The sequence below is a fragment of the Struthio camelus genome, chromosome 6 (genome assembly GCF_040807025.1).
Source record: "Struthio camelus isolate bStrCam1 chromosome 6, bStrCam1.hap1, whole genome shotgun sequence".
Taxonomy (NCBI): domain Eukaryota; kingdom Metazoa; phylum Chordata; class Aves; order Struthioniformes; family Struthionidae; genus Struthio; species Struthio camelus.
Window position 1 is genome coordinate 37747757 of NC_090947.1, and position 21147 is coordinate 37768903.

Below are 21147 nucleotides of genomic sequence, written 5' to 3' on the forward strand. Positions count from 1 at the left end.
ATTATTCAGGAGGGTTGCGAAGTGCTGCACCGCCGAGGGGAGCAAAGCGCAAGCTGAACTGAACCTGCTGCCTCTGCCCCCAGCCTGGCGGGCTGCCGCGGCCGGCCCAAGCGCCGTCCTGCCCGGACCGCCGTGCCGGGCAGCGATCGAGGAGGCGGGCAGGTTGGGGAGACAAGGCGGCCAGCAGCCCGGGCCAGTGAGCGGGATAGAGGGCCTGCCCGTGTCTCAGCAGCGCCCGCGGCGTTGGCAGGTGCGTGGTCCGCGCCGCCTTGTGCCCCGCTTCGCTCCGGGTTTCGGGGTCTGCGGCGCGAAGGGGAGAGCTCGCTCCGTAGTACACGCTGGTGAAGGGCGCCCGGTTAACCAGGCTGGATGGTTTGTGATGGCAGGTTGCCTTCTGCACAAGACGCTGCCCGCTAAGCGTCAACGCCGGGGCGAAAGGCGCGCTGGGTGCCGCCGGACAGCCGCCACGGCCCAGGGGCGGCGGATGCCGGAGCTCTCGGCTCAGGGATACGCCAAACCGTAGTTTCTCGTGGACTAAAGGTTCCTCATGGCTTAACGTTAAAATAGGTTTGTACCCCTCGCAGCCAGGCTGCAGGACAGGCAGCTGGTTCCTCTTATTCACGGCGGGGAGAAGCCTTCCGGTCTGGCCCTGAGTGCGCGCTCCAGCTGGAGCATTTTGTCTCGCCACTCGCTGCGGTTTTGTTTTCCTGTATATGGTCCCTGTGAGATGCTGATACGATTTCAGTTATTTTTGAATCCGCTAAAGCTTGCGGCTAGTTTCATTTGAGCTAATAAGCGGTTCACCCTGCTAAACGGTTGTTTTCGGATGTTTTATGTGGAACTGGGAGCTCCGCTGCGGTCGGATCACCCGCCGGGGCTTCGCGCGCCGGCCGGACGTGCAGCGCGCTGCAGTGCTTGGTCCAGCGCTGTGCGTCGTTTCCCCCCCCCCCCCGTTTATCTTCCATATCTGAACGTACCTGAGTGCTGCGTTGCTACCGCCGCGATATCATCCTGGTATGCACCAAGTCTTTTATTGCTGCGGATGAAGGGCGCCTTCCAAGCTGCGGCGACAAGATCCCAGATGAACTGTAGAGCTGCAGCGCGGGAGGAGGACTGGGGTGAGAGCCTCAGCTCCTTCCTCTGGTAAGCTGATGCCCGGTCTGGGCATCGTTTGGGTCCTAACCTTTCAGGAGAAGGCTTAGCCGGAGACGGCTCTGACCGAGGCAACAGCAAAACCCCCAGGGACCTGGCTATACTTTTATGGGTGTTGGGTGAACGACCATTGTGCTCAAGGGCAATTAAGCGTGGGAAAATTTTGCCCTCCGTCTTACAAACTGTGGATGCTTTCCGTTTCCTTCCTGCGCTCTTTCTTTTAATTACCAAGCTGAGACACGCGCCACGTGCTCCCACTCGGCCCTGGGAGGAGCGAGAGTATTTACGATATGACGGTTGACATCGTGCCCGCTGGCCTCCAGGAAGGGGCGGGTGGCAACGCCGGGCTGCGTCGTCCCGATCCGTCGGAGCCGGCGCGAACCTGCCGCCCTCCTGCCTGCCGCCGCCTGCTCCGCAGTTGGTTTTATCGCGCCCCGTCCTGCACGCGTAGCGCTGCTGCTCCAACCGGCAGGACCGCAGCGTGTCATGAGTTGCCCACTGGTTTTGACCCGTGCGGAGAGACCTTGCATACCAAGTATCATCACGGAGCCAGTTTCTACTGTTGAATCCAATCCCTCAGAAGCTACTTTCTAATGGAAATGATAATGAAACTTTAATTATAACTGTGCTAGTTCGTTCCCCGAGCGTACACATCCCATTAGATGGTTTCTGCTAAGATAGTGACATCTTTCAAGCTCATTTCCAGGCATGCTGGAAAGAAAAGGAAGATATTTTACCTGTGACATGTTACAACTGTTGGTATTTTTCTGGGTTCATCAGAATCTCATTAGCATTAATCAGAGATGTGACCAGAGAATAATGTAGCCCCTCGAATTGCAGAGCGAGCAGAAATACCTGCATGAACCAGAAACAGTGGTTTTGGTGACGTTTTAAATTAAAAAAAAATTTCTTTTTTAATTTCCGTACAGCACGAAGGCTTGTAGATATAGTTGTGCAATAGAGGTTTTATTAATGTGATTATGCGCGATGTTCCCACCTGACTAGCGGAAGAAAAACATGCCGCCGCCTTGCCTTCCCTCGCTTGCCTCCCGGTCGTCGTCACAGGCGCTAGCGCTGCGTCGAGCGATGCGCAGCAGCTCACTTCGTAGAAGTGAGTGGTCAACCCATTAGCTTGAGCTGCGGGTAGGGCCAGCCGCTGGCGCAGCTCAGAAACGCGCCGCCGCAACTCGCCTCCGTTGCCCTGTTTGTTCCTGGAGGAGCAGCTAGCAAAACCCCAGGCCCTTTCCTTCGCGAGATGCGGCGGGCAGGGGAGCGCTCGGTGGCTGGAATGGGGGCCGCCGGCTGCTGCCAGGGCGGTGGGCAGGGGCCAGCGAGGACGCCCGCCCCCCGCGCTGGATTTCGGGTTTTAGACGGCAAGTCTTTGTACTCGCCTATGTGGACTTCAAAAAAAAAAAAAAGAAAGAAAAGAAAGGCCGTGCAATCTTTCTGATATTGCTGGCTAATGGGGGCGGGAGAGGCCTTTGCAGTATTACAATGCCGAAAAGTTAGGAGAGATTTTTTTCACGGTTGATTTTTTTAAAAAGGGGAAGGAAAAAAAGGCGGCCACTGCAGCGCAGGAAACGTAAGAAAGGCCAACGTTCGTAGTTTAAAATAGCCCCAAAAAGCAATTACTCTTCTTGAGCGAAGTGCAGGAGCCTGTCCTGCAGGTACCAATGTGCCTTTCAAGGTTTAACCTGCTCTGTGAGTCCTGCTGGGAGCTCTGTTTGCTCTGCCCGGCTTTGCTGCTCTGTCCCCAGTCTGCCGGCGCGAGCGATGCCGGACTGCAGCGAAGAAAAGTGGACGGTGCAGCTCGGAATAAAGCCGCCTTCCCTTTGCGGCCCGGGGGGGTTTTAGAGATAAGGTTAGCGCCCTGGGCTCCGGCAGTACCCTCAAGGTAACCATTACCATATCCCAAACGCGGGACTCGGGGGACGAGGGCGGCGCCGGCAGAGGACAGATGCTGGAGGGAGGGCTGCAGCGCCTTTGACACAACCACGTATACTAGCGGCGAGCTGGGGGCTTACCCACCCTTTAGTGCCTACGGTGTCACCCTGACCGCTTCCTTCTGCTTCCAGTTCAGAGCTGTATACCAGCTATTGATTTTTTAAAGCTGCGGGGATCAGGGACAGCAAGGGGAGCCCAACAACGGAGGAGTTCATGAACGAGCGGTGGGAGGAGGTAGATCCAGCGCTTCCAGATGTGCATTGCCTTTCTGCACCTACCAAAACCCCCCAGCCAGCGCATAAGCCTACCTCTCTGCATTTAAAAAAATGGAAGGGGGAAAAAAAAAAAAAGAAATCTGTGCATGCTGTTCAGCAGAGGATTTTAACATCTGGAATAACCAACCTATTCAGTTCCGGTTCATCATCTTCCTAATAAGAAGTCCTTTCCTTAATGAGCTAACGGATTGTAACAAAAAGAGTGGCTGCATGAAAAACGGCATAGCAGGCTGCTGCCGCGGCGCCCAGGCGAACGTTACGCTCGCAGCTGCTTAAATCACCGTTAAGGCGGCGTGGTGCGTTGCCTCGAGGTGTCGGAGCCCGTGGGGGGGCCCTGCGGAGCCCCTCGCCCCTCTGCCCGCGGCGGGGGCTGCGTTTAGGGCAGCCCTTTCCTAATTTTGTCCTCAGCATGCTACTGTTCCTGTCTACTTTGCGATGTCCTGGTTTGGCGCGAACGCGCCGTACGGAGCACCGATTCCCACGGGAATCTTTACGGGAAATCTGGAAACCGATAGCTGCGTTTTGACTTTCTACTCCAGAAACTTTCTTCAAGCACAAGTGTGTGTCCTTTCAGGAAAAGGAAAGGGAAAAAAAGAAAAAATCTCTGGCACATGGATTTTTGTTTTAAATTAGACCCTGGGGGGTCCAACCCTTAGAACGGAGTCCGACCAGGGTCTTTCAGGTCTCGGTGCTGGATGCTATGGGCCTGCCTGGATGGTTAGTGTGATAGTGTGGGAATAACAGAGAAGAACATCTGCCTGTGAGGGAGGAACGTGGGCAAAGCTGCCTAGCTTTCCTGGGAGGCTCTGCGGAGGGCTACAGGAGCTCGTTTGGGAAGTGCTGGGAAAGTGGAAGCCTTTTAACTGGAAGGGGAAGGAGATTACAAGTCAGACAGGTCCAAGACTTTGAATTAGAAGAAAAGTGTGTATGGGTACGCGAGCACAGATACGAATAACCTAAACCTTTTCATCTGAGGACTTGCAGAGGTATACTTTTCTGAGGCGCGCTGTTATAAGCATTAAACGCAGGTTTTGGCATGCAGGATATTCACGAGGTCCAAAAAAACCAAGATAGAAAATTGCCTTTTTCTGAGAAAGAGCGCTGTTAATACTGAAATCATTAAAGCAGCCAAACTGTGTGAACGGCATCTTTATTTCCCTTTTGGCACATCGTGACTACACCTCGATCAATGCAAGACGCCTCTCCATGGCTTTCTTGTCTAAACCAGCTTTAATCAACTCAATTGCACAAATTTCCTCAGGCCGCCTCCTTGGTAGATACATGTGCGTTAGACCGGTCCTGCATGAGCTATCCTTACAAGTGTGACCTGTCTGATGAAGGAATAACATTTTTGGACGTCGGTGGGTCCAGCGGAAGAGCGCGACTCCGAATTGTGGCCTCTAACGGGAGCTGCTGGTGTTTATTTCAGCCACTGATATTGGGTACTGCTCCCTTACGTTAGCCATTGGCAAAATATTAAAACTTTTGAAAAGGAGAAGAGAAGGAGGTTCGGGGGGGCAGTAGTTACGGCAGCTCTTTTGCTCGTGGCCGAGCTTCCTCCGACTCTCTGCCCGGCTGGCGAAGAAGCGAAGAAAGGGGGAAGGACGCAGAAGCCGGGCAAAACCAGCACGCACGGAGCGTAAATGGGGCTGCGAAACAAGCCGCCCGCCCTCGGCTGGCTAGGGTTTCAAAGGGAGGAAGCGCTGCCAACGCGAGCGGGCTCGTGCAGTTAGCCGGTGATGCAATTACACGGCTGCGAGCTGTAGAAACTCTTTCAGTGCGGCACATGTTAAACCTTTCAGAGGTACTGCTTTGATTTTTAATTTTACGCTGTTGGCAGGCAATCAGGGTCTTTAATAGTATGGGGGCCAGAGGGAAAATGTTTCAAAACAGCAAGGATCTTATCATAGTGTGCAATTAATGAATAATTATTAAAACCCAGAAATAGCTGGAAGAGCAAGCACGAGCTCGTAATGCGTTTCTCTGGTTTCAGGCCTCTAATGAAATCTCAAGAGAGGGAAATATGATACGCAGCTTTGTGCAATTAAAGCTGGGATTTTTTTTCCCCCCTAGTTGAAAGATCAGTGATCTTGAAAAAATATACCTGTCACTTAGTTTTGTTTTCAAGTCATTTAATTGTCGTGGTAAGGCATTTAACATAAAATCCAGCTGCATAAAGACATTCTTCTGAAAATTATGGAAGAGGTTTTTATTATTATTATTATTATCAAAAGGCAAGATTTTGCTTTTGCTTTTTTAAAGATGTTTGAAAGGAAGTCTGTCAGCATAGTCTGCAAGGCTGAACCAGAGCACAGGGCGGCAGCAACGCGTTCCCGTCGCTCACAGGTGAGTACGTCAAGGCAGACACCTAAGTTGAGAGGGCAGGGACGGTGAGCTCGGCGCGCCCCGACCGCGCGTGCGGTCGAGGAGCCGGCGGCGCCTGAAGCGCTGCCGCGCTCGGCCAAGCAACGCAGCGCTGCCGTGGAGCGTGCTTAGCTCTGTCCCTTTGACCAAACCTAACTCACAGCCTAGCAAAGTAACCAGAAATAGCTAACACCTCCACGGAGCAGTCCTCTGGCCGGAGTAGCGGTGACTGTCAGGTGCAAGGCTCGCTCCCCCCCCCACCCTGCTAAAATGCAGCTAGATAAAACATGGCTTTGTGTTACTGCTGGTCTCGTTTTCCTAATGAAAGGTGAAGTTTTATTTTGCATTTCCACTTGGTGAGAACAGCGACTTTCTGCTCGGACTCGGGAGCAACGCTTGTTTTGCTTTTAGAGCTGTATAGCAAGTGTCGTAGTTAAGGACGTAACGCCGCGGTTGGTCACTGAAACCCGCTCGGCTGCGGCGCGCCGAGAACGCCTGCCGTGGAAACTTGGAGATGCGTTTGCTTGAGCATCCTCTTCTTTCGAGTACTGAATCGCGTTTGCTCACCGCTGTTTCGTTATGTATGAACTGAACGCAGGAAAAAAGTTATTTGCAACTGTCAGGCATTCCCGTGTGCAATATTAAGAGCGATTTCCCATTAGCTTCGGGATAGAACAGTTTAGATTGCGTCTGTGTGTGTGCGTATATATACATACATATATATATTGCTGGCCACCGATGTCTTGCATTGTTTCCTTGGCGTGCAGCAAGAGCGCGAAAGCTTGCCCCCTTCCGCACCAGTGTGCGTCTCCTGGGTCCTGACTGGTGTGCACAGAACCAGATTGTGCACCGCTTGGGTCCGCCCTGGATGGGAAAACAGCCTGCTGGTTTCTCTGGAAAGCTTTCTGGCTTGAGCACACTTCTCCGTATCTATTTAGACACTTTGGTTGCCACAGAGCATGGAGGACTGCACCCGCGAGGAGGCGCTTCAAGAAACAATTAGATTTCCCAGCCACGTCACTCGGAAGGACGAGGCCACCCAGGCACGAAGGGAGGCCGGGTCGCCGGCGGGGGTGAAGAAGCCCAGGTTGGATCAGCGGCAACTAGACATGGCGTTTTGGCCAAGCTGTTACTAGGAGACGGAGCTCGCTCCTCCTGCCTGCGTCTCATTCCTCTGTGGCCGTGTTTTGTTTTCTGCCCTCGGGGTTTCTTCCTGCTTCTCCTTTCTCCCAGCTTTCTTTCCTCCGGCGGGATCTCCGCCGCCTCCCACCGAGCGTCTTCGGTCCTTTCCCTCCCGTCGGCCTCCTTCCCCTCCCGCCCGTGCGCGCGCCGCTGGCGAGTCGGGGAGCTTAACGTTTCTCCCCAGCAGCCGTGGGCGGTTTTCACTAAGAAAGATGGGTTTTGGACAAACCTCGCAGCCTCTCCGGCGGGTGGGGAGGCTCCACCGTCCCCCTCGGCACCGGTAACCCGCTCAGGAGCGCGGTTGTTTCAAGAGACCGGGTTATTTCTCCTTTAATGGGCTTTAATATCCGTCCTGTCTTAAGTGAACGATACAAGACGTTTCGGGCCTTTCTCTCCGCGGTCAGGAGACGCCAAGGCCAGGCGCCCCTAAACTGTCACTGTAAATCACTCATTCAAACAGAGCAAGAAGACCAGCGCGCCAGTTGCGTATTTCGATACCTCTTAATTGGGGGGAGAGGAAAAAAAATCCCTTGTTCTGTACAAATGTACAATGCAAATTCTTTCTCTTAACGCTTTGGATGGGGAAAATGCCCTTTTGAGTCCCACATGTCTGACGCTGCTGCTCGTCTTGTTACAACAGACTCTTAATTTTGCCCTCGGGACCAGACAGCGGAGTAGCTTTTTTTTCAAAGCCCAAAACCAGCGTGTGTCTCAATCTGTGAAACAGTCCGTGTCTGCTTCTCGAACATAAAACAGCACGAATGCCTCTTAACCCAAGGCTGATTCTGCTGACCCCTTTTCTTAAAAAATAAAAAAAAAAAGGGGTGGGGGGGGGGAGGGAGGAGAAGCCTTTTGCACTTGCTAATTGCGGCTGCCATCTTCTGTCCTAGCAGTCCTAGGGGAAGTTGAACGACACGTCTTCCCCAAAGGTGTTCCCATCTGCCGCCTGTTCAAAACCACCTTCTGACTGCACGTTGTTCTTTTCTGCGTCTAGCCGTTCTTCTCCACAAGCCCCTTATTTTCTTGAAGCCACCTCCACGGAAAACAGAGTCATTTGCTCAAACAAGCGGAATAAAATTTAGGAAAAGAAGCGATTCTTGATGCGATCATTGCCTCCGACCCTCCTATCATGTCGTCGCCCTCTCTCCTTGCATTATCTTTTAAAGCCCCGTTGTGCTCCTGGATGACTGCACCTCCAGCGTTTACATCTTGTCCTTCCCTCTGCTCTTCGCCTCGGCGTTTTAAATTGCTCTGGCAGCCTCCTAATTGTGAGCTGAAATCATCTTGCTGCGCTCGCTTACGTCAGTGCCCAAACCACCCGCTTTTTAGACCAGGGTAACTCAAATCCTGGTCCTGGAGTGTCTTTGGAGCTTAGAGATTCTTCAAGTGCTCCAAAATGTGGACAAAAACGTAAAAATCAGAGGATGAGAAGGAGATAACATCCCTTTCAAAAAAACTTCCAACATTTCTGTTCCTGTCTTTTTTTTTTCTAGGTCTGGCCTTTTCAGTTGCTGCTTAAACACAAACCTATAAACACCTTATCCCATTATAAAATGAAATATCCTGCTTTAGAAGAATGAGCAAACAAACAGTAACATCATCTTCTGATTTATTGGTGTGATTTTTTTTTTCCCAAAGGTAGTATCTAACAGGCTTTTCTTTTGTGGCTATGAACATTGCATTGTACATAAGATTTCCCTGTTCAGATCAATTTGCTAAATTCTCATTTAGTTTCAAAGTGGTTCATTTTGTTGAGGCTTCATTTTGTTCAGACTGGCAACTCAAGAGGTTTCCTGTAGCTTAGAGAGATTGCTTTTGAATTGGTACATTATTCAGTCATGAATTGTTTCTTTAGTGTATGAGCAGCTGAGTGGGGTTTTTATGACAAACATGAGTTTGAGGGCAGAACAAATACTATTTTGGCCAAATAAAAAATGTAAAATTAAGCATGAGTCTTCATAATATGCTGTGATGCTTTTCTATACTGCATGCATGGGAGTTTTTTGTAAGTACTTAGTGAGAACCTCCTATAGGGCATAGTAATATGATTGACTGCGTGCTAAATTTTAAGAATAGTACAGTACATGGTAGAAATACGGGTGCGCCAGTCAGAAACGAAACCACTTCCTACGAGCAGAAGATACAAGCAAATAATTTTTGTCTTCTTGATCAGCTACTAATTAAATACATCTTCAGTTGCATTCAGGCTCTGATCCCATTGCAGTGCTCCGAGTGGATGTAACGAGGTTACAGCAATAACTGGGGTGACGAGGTAGCAGCGAGGAGCCAGGGAAGGGCAGCGCCGGTGCCCTGCACCAGCCTTTCGAAATGGTTCTCCTCCGTGTTGTCCCTTGCGGTTTATCAGCCTACACTGATTGCTTGTGCCTAACTTGGATTAGTTTCCATCTCTGCAGGGTTTTTTTTTTTTTTGTCCAATAAAGTTAACTTGGGTAAATGGAAAGCAGTGGGAGAGAAACGTCTGTTTTTCACAGATGTCGTCTCTGAACGTCAGATTCTGCAGATGGGAGATGCCTGTAGCAAATCAGATGAAAATGTGTGCTTAGCATGCGGCAGAAAATTGGAGGACCTTGTGTATTCCAGTGTATTAATACAGAGATTTTAGAGCCTGTCTGTACCCAAAAGCAGATCACCTGCCTTGTTTTGCTGCAGTAGCCTTTGCCAGTGCAGCCACTGCAAGAGGCTTCCCTGATTTTAGTGGTGGGAGGCTTGGTTTGTACGGGCAGCGCAACTGCCCAGGGTTCACCGTAGCGTCACACCAAGGTCATTAGCTCCCTTTTATCAAGGAGATACGGTGTCTCTTCTTGTTCTGATACCCTCAAAGAGAAAAGTCTCTCTTAATCTTGAATATTTTAAGAAAATTTCCTTCCATTAGCTGTTGGCAGTTAAGAGTTTTGCTCTCCAGTAGGTGAAAACCTTACAACCCTAAAGAAAAAGGAACCTAAAGCACCTCTCGCCCCAGCAGAGCGGACAAATTTATTTCAAAGTAAGAGCGAATTCTGGAAAGGGGGTGAGAAATGAAGGTCCAGTGGATATAGCTGTGTGAATCAGGTGGGGCAGAGCAGCTACTTGATTCTGTAGCAACGTCAAACACAGTTGGATTATTTATTGCCATCATGGTACAGGTCCAACTGAAAACCAGCAATTAAATGTAAAGTGCTATTTAAATACATAGGTAAGCCCTCAAACATTTGTAATTGTAGAATAGATTAAACGAAAAAAGGAACCAAAAGAGGGGATTCTGAACAAAGCAACAGCATTACTCCTTTTTTAATTTTAGTTGCTTTTTTATGAACGTTAATCCATAATGTAATCTAAAACGCACCTACTGGCCTTTCAGTTGCTGTAGATAATGACATTTAGGCATTTTTTCCCTCTTGTTCATAGTCACATATTTATTATATGTGAAAGAGTTATTGTAAAAGTCTCTTCTCCATCCCTGTAGTCTAGTGTGCCCAAAGCTGGAGCAGCTGCATGAGGCTGGAAGAGGAAATGTGTTTTGTGACTTAACGTAGTGTACATTCAGCACAGGGAATATTTAAGAGTGTCGTGTTCTTGCTAAAATCTTGCACTTCACTGTGCTCTGGAAATCATCGTAATTATCACAAGGTTCCGGAATTTCCATTAAAAAATGGCATAATTGAATCAAATGCCCGGTTACATCTTGACATGTCTTCCCCATTAATAGGATTTACTCTAAAACACACTGTCTTGCTCCTGTATTTTCTAGGATGGCAGGGAGAGCGAGCTGCTGGATAGCTGGAGCTCTGGTTTAATTAGTTTTCTCAAGTCTTCGGTAATATCTAACAGTTCTTAGCCTTTCTTGGAAAGGTGCTGCAAAAGATAGGGAAAGCAACATGCTCCAGCTCCACCTGGAGTACTCTAGTTCACTGTGGATCCACACTCAGGAAACAAGAGAGAGTTAAAAGGCGAGCAAAAATGTACCCTGTAAGGCTCGGATAAAGAAAGGAACAGCGACTGCTTTTTCTAAAGTTGCAAATTATTATAAGGGGGTTTGCCTTAAATAAATTAGTTAAAAATTATTAAGCAAATCAGCAAACTGAACTGATGTCTTCGAATACTGAGATGCAAGACCTCCTTGAGTACAAGAGTCAGAAGTGCTGTCTCACATCTGCTGCGAGATGTTGCTGCAGTGGGGACAGCTGAGACATTTAGAAAGTTCCCAACCGCTATCTCAAAGCAAAGTGCAAATATCAGAGCATAGACACAAGGCTCCCAAGCGAACGATGCCCGCGCGCTCGCTCAGGTGTTCATTTGAATGCCATTTCATCGAGCCCTCCTTACCTGACGCGGGGAGCGTCGACTTTGAATTAGGCTCCTGCCGCGGTTGTGGCGAGGGGGAGGAATACTCTTTGTCTTGCATCTATTCCTGGAAAAGGTTTGAGAAAGGAGGTTTTTGACATATTTGCGCTCGTTACGATTCTCTGGATAGCTCTGAAATGTAAATAAAAGGAGATACAGGTGTTAGCGGAGGAGAGACTTTGCTGAAATGGAAATAGGGCTGCTTCCTGAATGAGCTTCTACTTGGGAAGCTGGAAGCCAAGCAAGGTTTGGTCTGGGCATTTTTCTGAGCATGAGTTTGGGTAGCTTCACTGCTCGAAGATCTTTGTCTGTTTTATCAAAGGATAAATCTAATTTAAAGAATAAAACTGTCTTCTTTTTTAATAGTTACTTTATGTTTCCTCCATTAATATGCTTGCTGGTACCACTTCAGGGGATCAGACTGGGATTTAGACTTCATTCACCTGCAGCTTTGAAATTGCCAGCGTAACTATATTGGAGATGCCTGAATCAGCTTCCCCTGTTTCCCTTCTCTTTGTGAAAGATAGCTATCTTCTGCTGTGAAATATTTCATTTCTCGTGGCAGCGTTTCCAGGCAAGAACGGCTTCATAACTCTCCTACAGATTATGATCTTCCTTAAATCTTAAAACAAATTGGTTCTGAAGATGTGTGAAACTTCACATTTTATTTTTACCACATTTGTTTGCTTATTTCCCTCTGAAAAGATGAAGAATCTATTCAGATCAGGAAAATACTCACTGTTGTCAGGAAAAGAAGTTTATCTGTGTGGTTAGAAGAACGTAAGAGTCCTTCGTGCCCTGTTTGCCAGACGGCTCCATCCACCCCTGCTGCCTTCTGGCCGCAACACTGCCGTCGCCTCCCTTACCTTCAGGATAAACACAACTTCTTAATAATGTAGATAGCCGTACCAACAGGAATAAATATATAAAATGTATATACCTTATCTTATAACGGTTGTAAAAGCAAGCCATTTGAGTGTGGGGTTAGCTCCAGAACCTCTTTTGGTTGTGCACGTGAGTGTTGGGGCCAGGCTGCAAACCGAGGGTGGACGAAGAACAGGGAGGGCTGGTGGGACTGACGCTGTGGACGCAGTATGGGAACTCTTCATTTTCCTCTCACTAAGGGAAACTGAGGTATCACTGTCTTACAGGACTGCCGTAGTCGCCCTTCATCAGTGACAGAGGAGAAGAGTAAATTGCACGTTAGTTCCAAAGTGCAACCACCCAACTGCCAGCCTTTGCATCTCTCGTGCCGCAGCTGCCTTTGCATGTTTCTGCTCTCCGCTCTCGGGGCGTTGTTTCCTGGTTGAGGCTTTTGTTGTAGGATTTCAATAGCTGCACATAATTTTTATGGCAATTTGCTTTGGTTTCTCTTCTCACTTAGTTAGACTGCTGAACACAAACGCCAATTGCTTTTGCTTTCTAAAGCAGCTGGCGATCATGATCTTGCTACCACTTATGCATCAGTAATTCCATTTTCAACTTGCTAGCTATGGAGCAGCAAGTTTTCTTCAGCTGATGGTTTTCAGTACAGAAATCTGACTTGGAGATTGATAATGTCTCTGCAGTCTAGGAGGAGCTTTGCCGATTCCCACTATAACAATTGGTTCCACATAACACATAGCTCAAGCTTGTCTTCCTGGCAGAGCCCTCAAGTATCCTGTGTATCTGCTGATCTAATATTTTGGCTCCCTGTATTTGTATTCTGCTGCTGATTGTTCAATGATTTCTCCTGCTGAATTGCAATAGATGAGCTGTTTAATGTTGCAACGGCTGATTTTGTAATTTAGAAACAAAAAAACCCTTAATTCCAAATTGTGTTTGCTAGTTAGAACTCTGAATTTAAATGAGATTTTATATAGAAAATGTATTTTTTCCATTTTTTTTTCTCCAATGCAGAAAGAAAACAAGTCTTCATTCTTTTTAAAAGGAAAGGAAAGCAACCAGTGCAAGAAGTTATTTAGCAGGGAAGAAGCATCAATAAAAACTACACCTATTCCCTTGTACCCATTTGTGTCCATATTAGTGCTTTTAAAGATACTTTCTCAATGCAGAAATAACCATTTCTGATAAACGTGTGTTTTCTGACAGTTGCAACATTAACATTTATAAAGAAGACCAATTTAAAATGTACTGATTATACCACAGTATGCCTTCAGGTGATGATTATATATGTATTTCTGCAATATATTTGATCTTCTTTTCCCTCAAAGCAGCCTTGAATTAAATCTTTTTTTGTGTGTATATTTACTGGAGTATTTGCTATAGCGAATGGAGATGGGTGACTCAAAAGCTGATGATGTATTTTGTAGCTTTTATTGACAAACCACCGGGGACGGGCACCTGAATGAAACAGAGCCGATCTTTGCTTCAAATACCAGGCTGATATTTACTGTCAGGCATTACGATTTCATGACTGTTTACCTACCTATGTGAAGGAAAGCATCAAATTGGACAAGGGAATATATCAAGTTCGCAGCACGAACGGCTTCGTTTCCCCTCGAGCTGCGGTCGCTGCAGAGCAGGGCTCGAGGCACGTCCGCAGCATCACCCGAAAGGCAGCCCGCTGCGCCCTGGGCTCGCCGCCTCTGCGGCGAGGCTTAATCTGGCACTCCACGTCAAAAATGAATTATCCGGTTAAAATATCATGTATGAAACCATCAATTGTTTAAAGTTGTGCCCATTTAAAATTGAATTACAGCTGATGATGAGCGTGAAGAGGAGGTTTGCAATTAGAACGGTGAAGCCGAGTTGCAAGATAAACTCGTATTTGAAGTATAAATTCTGACTTAATGAGCAGAAGAGAGAACTGGCCATTAAAAGGTCAGTCTTACTCTTTTCAGAAGGAACGTGTGTGGGGGAGATTTTCAAAGGTGCTGGTGTGGCTGTGCAATGGTGGCAGTAAATGGGTTATCTTGCCCATAATTATTTTTAAGTATTATGTTTTCCACTAGTAATGTATGATCATGTATGTCTTTCAAAAGCGTATCAGGACTTTAATAAGTCTTTCTACAAGGCTGCTTATGTTCAGTAACAATACTTCTGTCCTGAAACTTCCTTGAGTGTTTTTAGCTGTTCTATTAGTGCTTGCACTGTGAAATGGCAGTATTTAAAAATATTTGAGAAGTAAAACTTGATCCTGTTAAGAACTGAAGATAATTGTCAGGTATTTTAACTTGCTGAGAAGTAAAACTGTAAACACTTGTGTCCTGATTAATTATATTCTGCCTATCTACATTCCCCTGACAACTTCAGGTGCATCCGATATCACTCTACCTAAGGGCTGAGGGCTTTTGAGTGACAGAGCAAAGCAAAAATAGCGTCCTCCTCTGAAGAGCTCTGTTTGTCATTGGTTAGGGAAGTGTGTGAAGGGATCCCTAGAAGCTGTTATATTTTAACGCTGCAGTCAGAAAAGATTTTACTGCATGCGGAGTGTCCTGTGAGCCCCAGCTGGAAAGATGGGTTTGTGGTACATGTTCTTGAAACATGACTTGAAACTTTGGCTTGGCTCCATGGAAGTCTCTCATGATGTTCTCCTTGTTTAGTGGCAGTGTTTGTATTTCTCAGCCCAGTATGCAATCTATCAGAAATGTTTACAGAAATTAGAATCTAGAAGTTTTTATAACGCCTAGAGCAAGAATTGTAGATGACTAAAGCACGATGGAGAGTGAAGAATCCTCCCTCTGCAAGGCAGCTCACAGGCTTCTGGGCAAGTATTAGAGAGGGGGGTTGCTGGCAACGCAAATGAGTCTCGCCTTTGCCCTTGAGCAGCTGATTCGATATTGCTATGCTGCTTCCAGCCTCGAGCTGCTCCTTCTTGCCAGTCAAGGAGAAGGAAGATGCGCAACCAAGCAGGGAGGACAGCGGCTGAGCAAGCGGTAGGTGATACAGGGATTGCTGGCAGAGAGGCGTTGTCTGCACTCTGTTGCTTAGGTGTGTCATTGATTTGACCAAAGATTGGTCCAAACCTCTGACAAGCCAATTTGGATCTCCTAGTAGCATCCTCCAGGGTACTTGGGGGGGAGCAGAGTCTAATCCAAGTGAGCAAGTAAACTTCAGGCTGTGCTAACATCTCCTGGGCTTAGCGATGACTTATATTGGCATCTAGATACCTCTGTGAAATGAAGAATCAAAAGCAGCTGCGGGTGATTTTCAGATTGCCAAGGGTGGCAAATGCTTCCGCGATATTCTTCTCAATACCCCTGATGACTCCACTTATCTGTGGAAGCTTTGAATAGGGATAAAAATAAATTCCCTGTGTTTTCACTTCTGCACACTTGAACACATTGCTGCTTTGAGAAAAGAGCTGCTGTTTACAGGAAGAATGCAATGCGTCTCCTTAACATTTATGATTTAGCCAGACCCTTAATGGTGTCTTCAGCTGGGAGAAAGACAACTTTATGTGCAACAGAACAGCAGCATATTTATTAAAACCTAGCAGTGTTGTTTCATTTATTGCACCAAGAGGCAATTCGGTGCCTCTCAGTGCCTTTCACTTATTGCATCGCTTTGCAGGACAGCGCTGTCCTCACCGCCAAACTGTGCGCTCTAATGAGATGTATCGTTGCTGTAGAGCTACCACAGAGCCCAGGATGAGCTAATCGCCACCAAATGTACCCAGATCCCTCTGAAGGCTGTGGGAATTGCTGGTCCATTGATTTTTTTGCTGGAAGCTGTTGACAGGATCAGATGTACTTGGAGCTGGTTTTCAACTGTTTGTCCCAGGCCATATGGTTAATTCTTCCAGCAGTATTTATAAAGATAACTAGTTCGTTACTGGCTTCTGTTCAGCTTTAACCCATTCTGAGAAGGTCAACGTCTTATTTGCTAGAGCTGCTCCTGGAGCGCTTGGAGATTCATCTGCTTGCGCTGGTGACAAGAATGTCTTGTGACCTTGTTATTCTGGCAATATCAGCACAGATGGGAGAAGGAGCTGGCTTTTTATCTAAGTTTTACGTTGCTACCTGAACCCCATGGCACATGGTCTATAGGCACGGCGGCATGCACAGCAAGGGCAACAGGTAACGGCTGTGCAGAGATGGGGAAGCTCCCATTTGCTGTGGAGGGTGGACATGTAGCAGCCAGTCCAGATCCAGTTTCAGATCCCAAACTGAGCCAGCAGATCTGTTTGGTGGTTAGAACAGGTCCAATATGGAAACGACGGGGAGACATGCACTGACCAGCTTCTGCTCAGTGCTGCCTCTGTAGTTACTGCTGGGAGAGTTTACTTATTGCCTCCTTCCCTTCTAGAGTAGTATTTTTGAAAAGCAAATCTGTAATTCTGAAAGCTGAGGGTTCAAGGAGCAGAGTTGCCAAATAACTTGAGCTCATACAAAATGTATGTAGCAATGCACATAGCGACTAGTTTCAGGGAACATCAAAATTTACTGTCCTTTGAACTGAATATTGACACAGACAAAGCAGCGTCAATATTTATCTCTCAGGTTAATACATTTTTATAGTCGCCTCAACATACATCAATATGTGCTTATTATTATTATTATGTTCGTCCTTCAGCAGAGGAAACTTGCATTGTGGGTGAAAGAGGGAAAAGGGAGACTTACATTAGTATTCTTTTCCCGTTTTAAACTTCATCAGATACTTTATCCTGTACTTGGAGCGCATTGCAGTCCTCATTCAAGCAAAACTCTTATTGATGGCTGTGACACTCTACGCACTAAGGAGTACAGGATTGAGTAATTGGTTTTTGGGAAATGTAAAGTTAACTGTCACCAGTACAAGGAGCAGTGTACCTATCACTTCTGTTTTTATAGACTAGTTATTTGGTGGCGCTTTCTGCAGTAACCGTGTAACTAAAAAGGATGTACTTAACTGCTTATAGAAACTGAGACATACAGCAGAGTACAAGACATAAATTGACAAATCTTTGATTCGCAGATCTATCTGTGACTCACTACTACGAAATGATGCTGTTAAAGTTTAACAGAGTGACATCGCAAATTTGTTAGGCGCTTTGTGTTAAGTTTGTCTCTTTGCCTGTGCTTTCTGAGGCGCTCTGCGTCTGATTTCCATCTGAAATTTTATTTATGGGCATTCTTTAATACCACAGCGACTACAGTGGCATATGTGGTCTACCTGCAGTTGGTCCAGGAAGCAAGTGTGGGTGGGCAAGAAAAGGGAGTGTGGCCATTCCTTCATGTCATATCCTTCCTGTCCTCTCTCCATCATGGTCCTGGTTCTAGGGCTTGGAGAACAAGACAACAGAGATTTCCTAGATAAATGAAGGCAGGATACCCAAAAAGGACATAGGCATGGTGGCACTGAATGTCATTAGACTTACTAGGGCCCTACAAAGGCCTTTTAGCACGTACTTTGTCCTAGAGGAGCCTGTTTAGGTGGAGATATCAGCTGTGAGATCATCCCAGGAGTTAGGCAGAATCATTGTTAAATTCCACAGAAACACTGAAGAAATGCTTCTGCTCCACTGTGCTTTTAAGCCTCCTGGCCTCAAACAGAGGAGAGGTGAAGGGTTAGGAAATAAAGAGATCAGGAGTATTAGGAAAAGGTACGTTCCTCTCTCCCAACCCCTTCCACGCACTCCTTCCTGCTCATCAAGACATTTGTTTGCTGTTTGTCAGAGATGAAGAGAGGGCTTTGATTCACACGTTGATCTGGATAGTGGCCGAACATCAGGTATTCCCCAGAGGCTGTTAAAGGCTGAAAGTTTGAATCTGAAGTTGTACCCAGTTGCTGGTGGAGCAGAGAAACTTCTCCAAACTCTTCCCTATGAGAATAAATGTCAGGAAATCACAGAGCACAGAGAAGATAAGTCCCCTCCTTGAGGTGCTGCAGCCTTGCTAGCCCCTGAAGAAGTGTGGGCTCCATCGCTCCTGCTCACTATAGCATGGCCAAGCAGAGTCAACATCCCTTCGGTGTTACTCTGGTTGGTTTCCTTGCTGCACTTAGGAATCAGAATCACAGCAGTGAAAGCAACATCTGTGCGTGAGCTGACATTTAAATGACAGTTGTTGGTAGAAAATAGGCGCGTGGTAGCTGAGGTGTCACATGCAGATGCGGGCAGCAGCAGAGGCACGCCAAACAGCTGCGGAGGCTGCGGGCAGCGCAGCAGTCGCAGCAGGCATAGTGCCTGTTGCGGCTGGGCTTGGCTAGGAGCCTGCCCTGACAAAACAATAAACCAATGACTTAGGTCCCTACTTACAGTGAAAGGCAAGTTTACTTTTTTGAGTGCTGGTTAAAACAGTAACTAACCCATCTCCTGAGAATAACATTCTTAGTACTAGCTTCAGTGCTTTTTTTCCTTCTCCTGGGTTAGTTAGTAGTGATTGCGTTTTATGACCATCAGGAACCTGATGAGAGAGAAGTTGCATTTGCTTGTGTTTCTGCAGTTATTTTTAGCAGAGCCAAAGAGGGACCTAGTGCCGCCTTTGGCACTGGTTTGGTATTGGTTTATGATGGCAAAGTTAATAATGAGGGATAGTCTCGGTACTTTCCTCATCTGGGAGCTGATAAAGCGAGTGTGTGGCGGGAGACTTGGTGAGGCACAGGGCATTAGTGTCATGGTGTAACATTGAGTACAAAGTCAGGCCAAGGATGCGAATGTGTAATGAGAGGTTTAAAAAAAAATAAAAGGCAGCTCCTCCTGAACTAACTGCATTGCTGCCTGCACTTGACTCATAACTCGGCTAACCATATGCTTGTATTCCACTGACAATTGCCATTTAAATGTCAGTTTACAAGCAGATGTTGAGAACCCTCTTTTGTGCCATTAATTTAATCACAGAAAAACAAAGTTTGAGATTTAACCCTGCTTAAGCTAACTGTGATTAGTGCCGCAGCAGAAGCCGTGCGAGGGGCACGGACAAGGAGCGGGGCAGCGGGTCCTCGACGGCACCACCGCACACTCGGTTAATAGGCTGTGGCATCCAAATAAAGCGCGTTGTTGGCGCTTCCTAGTGACAATTATAGTTTTGGAGATGATTCCAAGTTTTCTGGGTTGGCTCTTGGTAGCCAGGATAGAGTGTGAAAATGTTAAGACTATAAAAGGAGACAGATGTAAATGCTCAGATGCAGGGAAGAAAGAAAGAAAAAAAAAAAAAAGAGATTCAACATCTATTTGATAGAACTAGCAAAATCTGAAAGGGTGAATGAAGCCTTCTGTACTCAACAAGACATTAGCATGTATTTAAAATCCTTCCCAATAAAGTTCGTAATGAATTTAATTCAGTCCCCTATGGCCCAGAAGAATGAGCTGAGTAATAAAAAAGTATTGTTAAGGGAGAGATGACTGCCAAACTCCTATTCTGTGCCAGTGATGCATATTCATACTATTGGCATTTAAACACTAGGTTTACTTCACTACCTAAATGATCCTTTGTTGCATATTAAGAATTAATACTGTAAGACCCACTTTCAAGAAGTTGCAATAACAATTCCCAGTTTAAATTGCTGTTAAATTTGTATGGCTTTTTCTTTTTAAAGAGCTGTGTGGTTTTGGTTTGGGGTTTTTTGTTGGTTTTGGGGTGGGTTTTTTTTGCAGATTAAATAATAACTGAATGTGCCATTTCCCATTTGGGGTGAACTACTTTTGTTGCTGGCTTATGGCTTACCTCTTTGAAGTGATTTTAATCAATCTATCTCATAACACTCTTCATGTCTTTTTTTTTTTTTTAAATTGTCTTGAACTATCTGCATCAATGTATCAATGTTAAGTGCATTATAAGCTCAAATGCTTACTTAAAGGTTGGGATGTATTCACTTACACGTAATCAGCTAGGTAAAATAAGGTCTCCTGGCTTTGGCTTGCATAGTCTAATGCACTTTTGAAGCTTAAACCAAGCATGGTGACTCAAAAGTGTGCTGGAGCTTTCAAGCACCAGTGATGGGGTTGCTGGACCTCAGTGTTTGTTACTGTGTTTATAAACATCATTATTACGAGGCGGATAAATCTGGGCTCTCATCTAATAGCTTGTGTCACTTCAGTGCATTAGTCAGGCAAACTGAAAAAAACAGCGCTATTTTTTTCAGTTTTAGAAGAAGTGGAAGGGAAAGTTGGATATGGGACAAAATGTGTAGGAGTTTAATTCCTAGCAGACAGCAAGGTCTAGGGGAAAATGCTGATAGAAGATGCAGTCTGGTTTCGCATTCAAGTGGATACAAAGTTGTTTAAGCATCTTCTGCATATTACATTACAAAAACTAAGATTTCAAGAACCTGTGTACAAGTTCAAATTGATTGCAGGAATAATTCAGTCAAAATATTGAATATGTTACAGTCTGAATAAGAATATAAAAAGATCTTTCTTTGCTATGCTTAGACTTATGTCATACTACCGTGTCAAGAGTGAGGTTAGAAAAAAAAAATCTGAACTTTTTTTTTTGGTCCGCATGTTTATTTACATGGTGCAGCTCCTTTAAAATAATGAGCATTTTTCCAAGTGTGAAAATTAACAATTATTCGTCTCTGGGAAAAAAAAAATGACAAAGTTCATGAAGACAACTACTCCCCTCCCTCCCGCCCCAAAGACTAACCGCCACCATACTATGCAAGGGCACAAGCAGCTCATTTTTTTCCACTTGCTGTACACAGCAAAATAGCAAATTCTCCAGAACAAAAATGCCTCAAGAATATAAGGAGAAATCTTAAACATTTGGTAGCTTGAACTGAAAAGAAGGGTCAGTGGCACAGAATTAAGCTACAAGAGAAAAAAAATTAGACATCTCAGAGCACTATATTGGGCTTAAAATGAATGCATGCACTGTTTACTCACAATTTTTCACCACAGCATTTGTAATTTAGGAAGCTATGTTAATCAGCACGATGGAATTATCTTTTTTCTAATTAAGACTGAAAAATTATTGTTAAAATAGAGCTTATTATTTTCCCTGAAAGAGATCAGAGGGTAAAAATT

General features: G+C 46.1%; 1 protein-coding gene across 1 annotated transcript in view; it reads left to right on the plus strand.

Moving 5' to 3' along the window:
• Positions 1 to 21147, plus strand: part of GPR39 (G protein-coupled receptor 39) — an 81354-nt gene that overhangs the window by 56282 nt on the left and 3925 nt on the right. The gene's annotated exons all lie outside the window — the stretch shown is intronic.